Source organism: Rattus norvegicus, chromosome 6, assembly GCF_021556685.1.
Source record: "Rattus norvegicus strain SHRSP/BbbUtx chromosome 6, alternate assembly SHRSP_T2T, whole genome shotgun sequence".
Lineage (NCBI taxonomy): Eukaryota > Metazoa > Chordata > Mammalia > Rodentia > Muridae > Rattus > Rattus norvegicus.
The window spans coordinates 81,602,542-81,614,901 of record NC_141539.1 but is presented as its reverse complement, the minus strand read 5'-3'; the positions used below and the strand labels follow the sequence as shown (position 1 = coordinate 81,614,901).

Below are 12,360 nucleotides of genomic sequence, written 5' to 3'. Positions count from 1 at the left end.
TTTCACAAAATTGAAACAGATGGAGCACTACCGAATTCCTTCTATGAAGCCACAATTACTCTTATACCTAAACCACACAAAGACACAACAAAGAAAGAGAACTTCAGACCAATTTCCCTTATGAATATCGACGCAAAAATACTCAATAAAATTCTGGCAAACCGAATTCAAGAGCACATCAAAACAATCATCCACCATGATCAAGTAGGCTTCATCCCAGGCATGCAGGGATGGTTTAATATACGGAAAACCATCAACGTGATCCATTATATAAACAAACTGAAAGAACAGAACCACATGATCATTTCATTAGATGCTGAGAAAGCATTTGACAAAATTCAACACCCCTTCATGATAAAAGTCCTGGAAAGAATAGGAATTCAAGGCCCATACCTAAACATAGTAAAAGCCATATACAGCAAACCAGTTGCTAACATTAAACTAAATGGAGAGAAACTTGAAGCAATCCCACTAAAATCAGGGACTAGACAAGGCTGCCCACTCTCTCCCTACTTATTCAATATAGTTCTTGAAGATCTAGCCAGAGCAATCAGACAACAAAAGGAGATCAAAGGGATACAGATCGGAAAAGAAGAGGTCAAAATATCACTATTTGCAGATGACATGATAGTATATTTAAGTGATCCCAAAAGTTCCACCAGAGAACTACTAAAGCTGATAAACAACTTAAGCAAAGTGGCTGGGTATAAAATTAACTCTAATAAATCAGTTGCCTTCCTCTATACAAAAGAGAAACAAGCCGAGAAAGAAATTAGGGAAACGACACCCTTCATAATAGACCCAAATAATATAAAGTACCTCGGTGTGACTTTAACCAAGCAAGTAAAAGATCTGTACAATAAGAACTTCAAGACACTGAGGAAAGAAATTGAAGAAGACCTCAGAAGATGGAAAGATCTCCCATGCTCATGGATTGGCAGGATTAATATGGTAAAAATGGCCATTTTACCAAAAGCAATCTACAGATTCAATGCAATCCCCATCAAAATACCAATCCAATTCTTCAAAGAGTTAGACAGAACAATTTGCAAATTCATCTGGAATAACAAAAAACCCAGGATAGCTAAAGCTATCCTCAACAATAAAAGGACTTCAGGGGGAATCACTATCCCTGAACTCAAGCAGTATTACAGAGCAATAGTGATAAAAACTGCATGGTATTGGTACAGAGACAGACAGATAGACCAATGGAATAGAATTGAAGACCCAGAAATGAACCCACACACCTATGGTCACTTGATTTTTGACAAAGGAGCCAAAACCATCCAATGGAAAAAAGATAGTATTTTCAGCAAATGGTGCTGGTTCAACTGGAGGGCAACATGTAGAAGAATGCAGATCGATCCATCCTTATCACCCTGTACAAAGCTTAAGTCCAAGTGGATCAAGGACCTCCACATCAAACCAGACACACTCAAACTAATAGAAGAAAAACTAGGGAAGCATCTGGAACACATGGGCACTGGAAAAAATTTCCTGAACAAAACACCAATGGCTTATGCTCTAAAATCAAGAATCGACAAATGGGGCTGCCGCTGCAGAGAGCCCCTGGGCAGCACCCCACGAGCGAACCTGAGCCTCGGGACCACAGGTAGGACCAAATTTTCTGCTGCAAGAAAGCTGCCTGGTGAGCTTGGGACACACGGAAGCAGAATTTCTCTAGGACCCCGCACGGTCTGTGTTTACCGGAAGTCCCACACCCGCGGATCCCGGCCCGCAGCAGCTCTCTGCTCCCAGACCCGGTGAGAGAGAGACCCAACCGCCTGGTCTGGTGGGCACTCCTGAGGCTGCAGAGCAGAAGAGACCACCAACACTGCTCACCCCTGCCCACATCCCTGGCCCAAGAGGAAACTGTATAAGGCCTCTGGGCTCCCGTGGGGGAGGGCCCAGGAGCAGCAGGACTTCTGCGCCTGAGACACCGCCGGATCCTGAAAGAAACAGACCGGATAAACAGTTCTCTGCACCCAAATCCCGTGGGAGGGAGAGCTAAACCTTCAGAGAGGCAGACAAGCCTGGGAAACCAGAAGAGACTGCTCCCTGCACACACATCTCGGACGCCAGAGGAAAAAGCCAAAGACCATCTGGAACCCTGGTGCACTGAAGCTCCCGGAAGGGGCGGCACAGGTCTTCCTGGTTGCTGCCGCTGCAGAGAGCCCCTGGGCAGCACCCCACGAGCGAACCTGAGCCTCGGGACCACAGGTAAGACCAAATTTTCTGCTGCAAGAAAGCTGCCTGGTGAACTCAAGACACAGGCCCACAGGAACAGCTGAAGACCTGTAGAGAGGAAAAACTACACGCCCGAAAGCAGAACACACTGTCCCCATAACTGACTGAAAGAGAGGAAAACAGGTCTACAGCACTCCTGACACACAGGCTTATAGGTCAGTCTACCCACTGTCAGAAATAGCAGAACAAAGTAACACTAGAGATAATCTGATGGCGAGAGGCAAGCGCAGGAACCCAAGCAACAGAAACCAAGACTGCATGCCATCATCGGAGCCCAATTCTCCCACCAAAACAAACATGGAATATCCAAACACACCAGAAAAGCAAGATCTAGTTTCAAAATCATATTTGATCATGATGCTGGAGGACTTCAAGAAAGACATGAACACACTTAGGGAAACACAGGAAATCATTAATAAACAAGTAGAAGCCTACAAAGAGGAATGGCAAAAATCCCTGAAAGAATTCCAGGAAAACACAATCAAACAGATGAAGGAATTAAAAATGGAAATAGAAGCAATCAAGAAAGAACACATGGAAACAACCCTGGATATAGAAAACCAAAAGAAGAGACAAGGAGCTGTAGATACAAGCTTCACCAACAGAATACAAGAGATGGAAGAGAGAATCTCAGGAGCAGAAGATTCCATAGAAATCATTGACTCAACTGTCAAAGATAATGTAAAACGGAAAAAGCTACTGGTCCAAAACATACAGGAAATCCAGGACTCAATGAGAAGATCAAACCTAAGGATAATAGGTATAGAAGAGAGTGAAGACTCCCAGCTCAAAGGACCAGTAAATATCTTCAACAAAATCATAGAAGAAAACTTCCCTAACCTAAAAAAAGAGATACCCATAGGCATACAAGAAGCCTACAGAACTCCAAATAGATTGGACCAGAAAAGAAACACCTCCCGTCACATAATTGTCAAAACACCAAACGCACAAAATAAAGAAAGAATATTAAAAGCAGTAAGGGAAAAAGGTCAAGTAACATATAAAGGGAGACCTATCAGAATCACACCAGACTTCTCGCCAGAAACTATGAAGGCCAGAAGATCCTGGACTGATGTCATACAGACCCTAAGAGAACACAAATGCCAGCCCAGGTTACTGTATCCAGCAAAACTCTCAATTAACATTGATGGAGAAACCAAGATATTCCATGACAAAACCAAATTTACACAATATCTTTCTACAAATCCAGCACTACAAAGGATAATAAATGGTAAAGCCCAACACAAGGAGGCAAGCTATACCCTAGAAGAAGCAAGAAACTAATCGTCTTGGCAACAAAACAAAGAGAATGAAAGCACACAAACATAACCTTACATCCAAATATGAATATAACGGGAAGCAATAATCACTATTCCTTAATATCTCTCAATATCAATGGCCTCAACTCCCCAATAAAAAGACATAGATTAACAAACTGGATACGCAACGAGGACCCTGCATTCTGCTGCCTACAGGAAACACACCTCAGAGACAAAGACAGACACTACCTCAGAGTGAAAGGCTGGAAAACAAATTTCCAAGCAAATGGTCAGAAGAAGCAAGCTGGAGTAGCCATTCTAATATCAAATAAAATCAATTTCCAACTAAAAGTCATCAAAAAAGATAAGGAAGGACACTTCATATTCATCAAAGGAAAAATCCACCAAGATGAACTCTCAATCCTAAATATCTATGCCCCAAATACAAGGGCACCTACATACGTAAAAGAAACCTTACTAAAGCTCAAAACACACATTGCACCTCACACAATAATAGTGGGAGATTTTAACACCCCACTCTCATCAATGGACAGATCATGGAAACAGAAATTAAACAGTGATGTCGACAGACTAAGAGAAGTCATGAGCCAAATGGACTTAACGGATATTTATAGAACATTCTATCCTAAAGCAAAAGGATATACCTTCTTCTCAGCTCCTCATGGTACTTTCTCCAAAATTGACCATATAATTGGTCAAAAAACGGGCCTCAACAGGTACAGAAAGATAGAAATAATCCCATGCGTGCTATCAGACCACCACGGCCTAAAACTGGTCTTCAATAACAATAAGGGAAGAATGCCCACATATACGTGGAAATTGAACAATGCTCTACTCAATGATAACCTGGTCAAGGAAGAAATAAAGAAAGAAATTAAAAACTTTTTAGAATTTAATGAAAATGAGGATACAACATACTCAAACTTATGGGACACAATGAAAGCTGTGCTAAGAGGAAAACTCATAGCGCTGAGTGCCTGCAGAAAGAAACAGGAAAGAGCATATGTCAGCAGCTTGACAGCACACCTAAAAGCTCTAGAACAAAAAGAAACAAATACACCCAGGAGGAGTAGAAGGCAGGAAATAATCAAACTCAGAGCTGAAATCAACCAAGTAGAAACAAAAAGGGCCATAGAAAGAATCAACAGGACCAAAAGTTGGTTCTTTGAGAAAATCAACAAGATAGATAAACCCTTAGCCAGACTAACGAGAGGACACAGAGAGTGCGTCCAAATTAACAAAATCAGAAATGAAAAGGGAGACATAACTACAGATTCAGAGGAAATTCAAAAAATCATCAGATCTTACTATAAAAACCTATATTCAACAAAATTTGAAAATCTTCAGGAAATGGACAATTTCCTAGACAGATACCAGGTATCAAAGTTAAATCAGGAACAGATAAACCAGTTAAACAACCCCATAACTCCTAAGGAAATAGAAGCAGTCATTAAAGGTCTCCCAACCAAAAAGAGCCCAGGTCCAGATGGGTTTAGTGCAGAATTCTATCAAACCTTCATAGAAGACCTCATACCAATATTATCCAAATTATTCCACAAAATTGAAACAGATGGAGCCCTACCAAATTCCTTCTACGAAGCTACAATTACTCTTATACCTAAACCACACAAAGACACAACAAAGAAAGAGAACTTCAGACCAATTTCCCTTATGAATATCGACGCAAAAATACTCAATAAAATTCTGGCAAACCAAATTCAAGAGCACATCAAAACAATCATCCACCATGATCAAGTAGGCTTCATCCCAGGCATGCAGGGATGGTTTAATATACGGAAAACCATCAACGTGATCCATTATATAAACAAACTGAAAGAACAGAACCACATGATCATTTCATTAGATGCTGAGAAAGCATTTGACAAAATTCAACACCCCTTCATGATAAAAGTCCTGGAAAGAATAGGAATTCAAGGCCCATACCTAAACATAGTAAAAGCCATATACAGCAAACCAGTTGCTAACATTAAACTAAATGGAGAGAAACTTGAAGCAATCCCACTAAAATCAGGGACTAGACAAGGCTGCCCACTCTCTCCCTACTTATTCAATATAGTTCTTGAAGTTCTAGCCAGAGCAATCAGACAACAAAAGGAGATCAAAGGGATACAGATCGGAAAAGAAGAGGTCAAAATATCACTATTTGCAGATGATATGATAGTATATTTAAGTGATCCCAAAAGTTCCACCAGAGAACTACTAAAGCTGATAAACAACTTCAGCAAAGTGGCTGGGTATAAAATTAACTCAAATAAATCAGTTGCCTTCCTCTATACAAAAGAGAAACAAGCCGAGAAAGAAATTAGGGAAACGACACCCTTCATAATGACCCAAATAATATAAAGTACCTCGGTGTGACTTTAACCAAGCAAGTAAAAGATCTGTACAATAAGAACTTCAAGACACTGAAGAAAGAAATTGAAGAAGACCTCAGAAGATGGAAAGATCTCCCATGCTCATGGATTGGCAGGATTAATATAGTAAAAATGGCCATTTTACCAAAAGCGATCTACAGATTCAATGCAATCCCCATCAAAATACCAATCCAATTCTTCAAAGAGTTAGACAGAACAATTTGCAAATTCATCTGGAATAACAAAAAACCCAGGATAGCTAAAACTATCCTCAACAATAAAAGGACTTCAGGGAATCACTATCCCTGAACTCAAGCAGTATTACAGAGCAATAGTGATAAAAACTGCATGGTATTGGTACAGGGACAGACAGATAGACCAATGGAATAGAATTGAAGACCCAGAAATGAACCCACACACCTATGGTCACTTGATTTTTGACAAAGGAGCCAAAACCATCCATTGGAAAAAAGATAGCATTTTCAGCAAATGGTGCTGGTTCAACTGGAGGGCAACATGTAGAAGAATGCAGATCGATCCATGCTTATCACCCTGTACAAAGCTTAAGTCCAAGTGGATCAAGGACCTCCACATCAAACCAGACACACTCAAACTAATAGAAGAAAAACTAGGGAAGCATCTGGAACACATGGGCACTGGAAAAAATTTCCTGAACAAAACACCAATGGCTTATGCTCTAAGATCAAGAATTGACAAATGGGATCTCATAAAACTGCAAAGCTTCTGTAAGGCAAAGGACACTGTGGTTAGGACAAAACGGCAACCAACAGATTGGGAAAAGATCTTTACCAACCCTACAGCAGATAGAGGCCTTATATCCAAAATATACAAAGAACTCAAGAAGTTAGACCGCAGGGAAACAAATAACCCTATTAAAAAATGGGGTTCAGAGCTAAACAAAGAATTCACAGCTGAGGAATGCCGAATGGCTGAGAAACACCTAAAGAAATGTTCAACATCTTTAGTCATAAGAGAAATGCAAATCAAAACAACCCTGAGATTTCACCTCACACCAGTGCGATTGGCTAAGATCAAAAACTCAGGTGACAGCAGATGCTGGCGAGGATGTGGAGAAAGAGGAACACTCCTCCATTGTTGGTGGGATTGCAGACTGGTAAAACCATTCTGGAAATCAGTCTGGAGGTTCCTCAGAAAATTGGACATTGAACTGCCTGAGGATCCAGCTATACCTCTCTTGGGCATATACCCAAAAGATGCCTCAACATATAAAAGAGACACGTGCTCCACTATGTTCATTGCAGCCTTATTTATAATAGCCAGAAAATGGAAAGAACCCAGATGCCCTTCAACAGAGGAATGGATACAGAAAATGTGGTACATCTACACAATGGAATATTACTCAGCTATCAAAAACAACGAGTTTATGAAATTCGTAGGCAAATGGTTGGAACTGGAAAATATCATCCTGAGTGAACTAACCCAATCACAGAAAGACATACATGGTATGCACTCATTGATAAGTGGCTATTAGCCCAAATGCTTGAATTACCCTAGATCGCTAGAACAAACGAAACTCAAGACGGATGATCAAAATGTGAATGCTTCACTCCTTCTTTAAATGAGGAAAAAGAATACCCTTGGCAGGGAAGGGAGAGGCAAAGATTAAAACAGAGACTGAAGGAACACCCATTCAGAGCCTGTCCCACATTTGGCCCATACATATACAGCCACCCAATTGGACTAGATGGATGAAGCAAAGAAGTGCAGACCGACAGGAGCCGGATGTAGATCGCTCCTGAGAGACACAGCCAGAATACAGCAAATACAGAGGCGAATGCCAGCAGCAAACCACTGAACTGAGAATAGGTCCCCTATTGAAGGAATCAGAGAAAGAACTGGAAGAGCTTGAAGGGGCTCGAGACCCCAAAAGTACAACAATGCCAAGCAACCAGAGCCTCCAGGGACTAAGCCACTACCTAAAGACTATACATGGACTGACCCTGGACTCTGACCCCATAGGTAGCAATGAATATACTAGTAAGAGCACCAGTGGAAGGGGAAGCCCTGGGTCCTGCTAAGACTGAACCCCCAGTGAACTAGTCTATGGGGGGAGGGCGGCAATGGTGGGAGGGTTGGGAGGGGAACACCCATAAGGAAGGGGAGGGGGGAGGGGGATGTTTGCCCGGAAACCGGGAAAGGGAATAACACTCGAAATGTATATAAGAAATACTCAAGTTAATAAAAAAAAAAAACAAAACAAAAAAAAAAAAAAAAGAATCGACAAATGGGATCTCATAAAACTGCAAAGCTTCTGTAAGGCAAAGGACACTGTGGTTAGGACAAAACGGCAACCAACAGATTGGGTAAAGATCTTTACCAATCCTACAACAGATAGAGGCCTTATTTCCAAAATATACAAAGAACTCAAGAAGTTAGACCGCAGGGAAACAAATAACCCTATTAAAAAATGGGGTTCAGAGCTAAACAAAGAATTCACAGCTGAGGAATGCCGAATGGCTGAGAAACACCTAAAGAAATGTTCAACATCTTTAGTCATAAGGGAAATGCAAATCAAAACAACCCTGAGATTTCACCTCACACCAGTGCGATTGGCTAAGATCAAAAACTCAGGTGACAGCAGATGCTGGCGAGGATGTGGAGAAAGAGGAACACTCCTCCATTGTTGGTGGGATTGCAGACTGGTAAAACCATTCTGGAAATCAGTCTGGAGGTTCCTCAGAAAATTGGACATTGAACTGCCTGATGATCCAGCTATACCTCTCTTGGGCATATACCCAAAAGATGCCTCAACATATAAAAGAGACACGTGCTCCACTATGTTCATCGCAGCCTTATTTATAATAGCCAGAAAATGGAAAGAACCCAGATGCCCTTCAACAGAGGAATGGATACAGAAAATGTGGTACATCTACACAATGGAATATTACTCAGCTATCAAAAACAACGAGTTTATGAAATTCGTAGGCAAATGGTTGGAACTGGAAAATATCATCCTGAGTGAGCTAACCCAATCACAGAAAGACATACATGGTATGCACTCATTGATAAGTGGCTATTAGCCCAAATGCTTGAATTACCCTAGATCCCTAGAACAAACGAAACTCAAGACGGATGATCAAAATGTGAATGCTTCACTCCTTCTTTAAATGAGGAAAAAGAATACCCTTGGCAGGGAAGGGAGAGGCAAAGATTAAAACAGAGACTGAAGGAACACCCATTCAGAGCCTGCCCCACATGTGGCCCATACATATACAGCCACCCAATTAGACAAGATGGATGAAGCAAAGAAGTGCAGACCGACAGGAGCCGGATGTAGATCGCTCCTGAGAGACACAGCCAGAATACAGCAAATATAGAGGCGAATGCCAGCAGCAAACCACTGAACTGAGAATAGGTCCCCTATTGAAGGAATCAGAGAAAGAACTGGAAGAGCTTGAAGGGGCTCGAGACCCCAAAAGTACAACAATGCCAAGCAACCAGAGCTTCCAGGGACTAAGCCACTACCTAAAGACTATACATGGACTGACCCTGGACTCTGACCCCATAGGTAGCAATGAATATCCTAGTAAGAGCACCAGTGGAAGGGGAAGCCCTGGGTCCTGCTAAGACTGAACCCACAGTGAACTAGTCTATGGGGGGAGGGCGGCAATGGGGGGAGGGTAGGAGGGGAACACCCATAAGGAAGGGGAGGGGGGAGGGGGATGTTTGCCCGGAAACCGGGAAAGGGAATAACACTCGAAATGTATATAAGAAATACTCAAGTTAATAAAAAAAAAATAAATATATTTAAACACACACACACACACCACACATACACATACAAACACAAACATACCACACACACATAAATATATATTATATATACATATATATAAAATGAAGTTATGGACTTCATGGTCAGCATGGCAAAACACTATGGGTACAGTAGTGGCACTGATACCTTAACAATGACCAAAATCTGTGTAATTGGATTCAAGGCCCACTCATCAGGCAGGACATCTTGCATGGTATTGGAAACATAGCCAACTGCCTGAGGAGAGTGAGGTTATGGTTCTTAAAAAAGACTACTACTGCCTCTTTATTAAATCATGTTAGTTTCTTACTGCATTTTAAATACTTACTCATATACCCACAAATAAGTATACATCTCATTAAGGAAGCATATTTTTGCAGCAAAGAGTGAACAGCACAGAAAACCACGTGATCAAAATGCATAGAATGAATGATTATGTGCTACTAAGTCCAATGGCTACATATACAACACAACTCTTGTACCTAAGACTCAGGGAGGGTTGCAGGAGGGAAAAGAGAAAGATTGCAAAAGCCAAGGGACTAGGAAATCTGCTGTGAAATTGTGTGTCCCAAAAATGACAGAGAGAGTTTACACTTATTATTGTATTTCAATAATACAGTTATCTAAGCAATTCCTGAACAAGAACAACACTGGTATCAAGGTCCTCCACATAAAACCAGATACCTTGAAAAAAAAAAAAAAAAAAAAAAGCAAATTGTCATAGTGTCACAATGATGTGATAGTTAATCCAAAATATTTTTAATCAAAGCAGATATCCTAAACTCCTTTCTTTTCCTGCTGGCAGGCCACGATAAATAGTTTGGACACTGAATATCATAAATCTTATTAAAAATGTACTCGCAGTGGTTGTTCTTTGCTGGTGCAAGTATAGCAGCTTGATAAAGGGTGAAGTTTACAATTGAAAACAGAGAAAAGAAACAAGGAAGTAAATGCTTTCTAAAAATCCTATTGTAGATGTAAAAATTGTGAGAAATGGAAAGGAAACAGAGCTTAAAACTGACAGAAAACATGTGTCTCATAAAACATATGGCTTTCTGTAATGAGTTAACAGCTGGCTCAAAAATTACTAGGTATAAATAACTCAAAAATCAGTAAAGAAGACATTTAGATCATCAGAAACTTTCCCAGATAATTCACTTCTGAAGAAACAATGAATTCTTTCAAAATTCCAAGAAGATTCCTCCTATCTGTGTCAACTCTAGTATTTTCTTTTGAACTATGTAAAGAAAATAACCGGTAACAAAATCAACGAAGGAGACAATTCTCGCAGGCAGTCACTCAGTGTGATGACAGCCATCTTGGTCACGACTGCCATTTTGTCCACCAGGTGACTGGGCACACATGCCAAACCCTATTGGAAAAACGATGTTGTTAGAGCAGTCAGTAGAGTGTGTCGTGCTGACCACTGACACCTGAGCTGTGTCAATCATTTTTCAGAAAGCCCGGGGACATTCCATTTGGCAGCAGGCCACCTTTGATTGGCTCAGCATATAATCCCCTTCTTCCTGCTTTGGGACATGTGGAGCTGCCACCCGATTCACACTCCATACACGCATACAAATGTGCTTTACTCAAATATTCCCTCAATCCTCGCTCCATTACTCCTTGCCACTCCCCACACCCACCCCAGCCACCGCTTTGTTGTGTTTTGTTTTTAAAACCCACTGATTTCATTTAGTGCTACCTGTTTGAACATGGGTAAAGATCCATCTGGAGCACAGGTACCCTTTTTGGAAAAATATCCCTAGGGAACCTGACTCTCACTCTGTCAGTTCCCTATAGCTTTTCAGGCAGAAGGGTAGGGCTTCATGGCCCTTCCACTTTCCGTGCTGGGATTGGCTGATGAGATCTTGCTTAAGTCTTGAGCATGTAGTCACAGATTCTGTAGTTTCCTGTGTGCGATGGCCCTGGCATACCCAACAAATGTTATCTTGAGATAAAGCCATGATTTAAAATGGCCCAAGTAACAAAATCCCAGGGACAGATAGATTTAGGTCAGAATTCTACAGAGCTTCAAAAAAAAGTTAACTGTCTTCTTCTATGAAATTAGTCCGTTTGGAAAACAGAGACATCGTCAACTCCTGGCAAGGCAACATTTCAGTGTCAACCTGAGGGGAAACTGCAGCAGGTGCTTGGTGATGAGCAGGACCTGGACAGAGTCCCGAGCAAGCCTGTGCCAACTGGCCATGTGGCCGTGTGCTGTCTTCTACCAGTCTGGCTACTCTTCTAGACTGGTTTGAAATAAAGTTTGCTTTTCCAACAAAGTGTAAAAGTCTGCTTTTCCAAGAGAACTATAAAGTCTTAACTGTGAGGCACATATCAACAATATTACTAACACCGCCAGCGAATTTAATAGGGAGTCTTAATTATTATCTAAAATTTGATAATAAATAATCATTGTCTTCATGTACCAAAAACGTAAATGAACATACCTGAGGTCCTCTACAAAATCTGGATGACTTTATAACTTAAATCCTCAAATAAAATACTCTTCCAAAAAGAAAACAGGTTATTCTTGTCTAGCTACAATAAGTATTTAATTTAAAGAAGTAATAAGTCATAGTTATAGGATATATGCATACATATATATGCCATAATTTTATTAAATATGTTACATTCATATGTATGTGTGACAACTATT

The 12,360-nt window shown here is 40.8% G+C and overlaps 1 protein-coding gene across 6 annotated transcripts in view; it reads right to left on the bottom strand.

The window, feature by feature from the left end:
* Positions 1-12,360, bottom strand: part of Ttc6 (tetratricopeptide repeat domain 6) — a 213,819-nt gene that overhangs the window by 103,901 nt on the left and 97,558 nt on the right.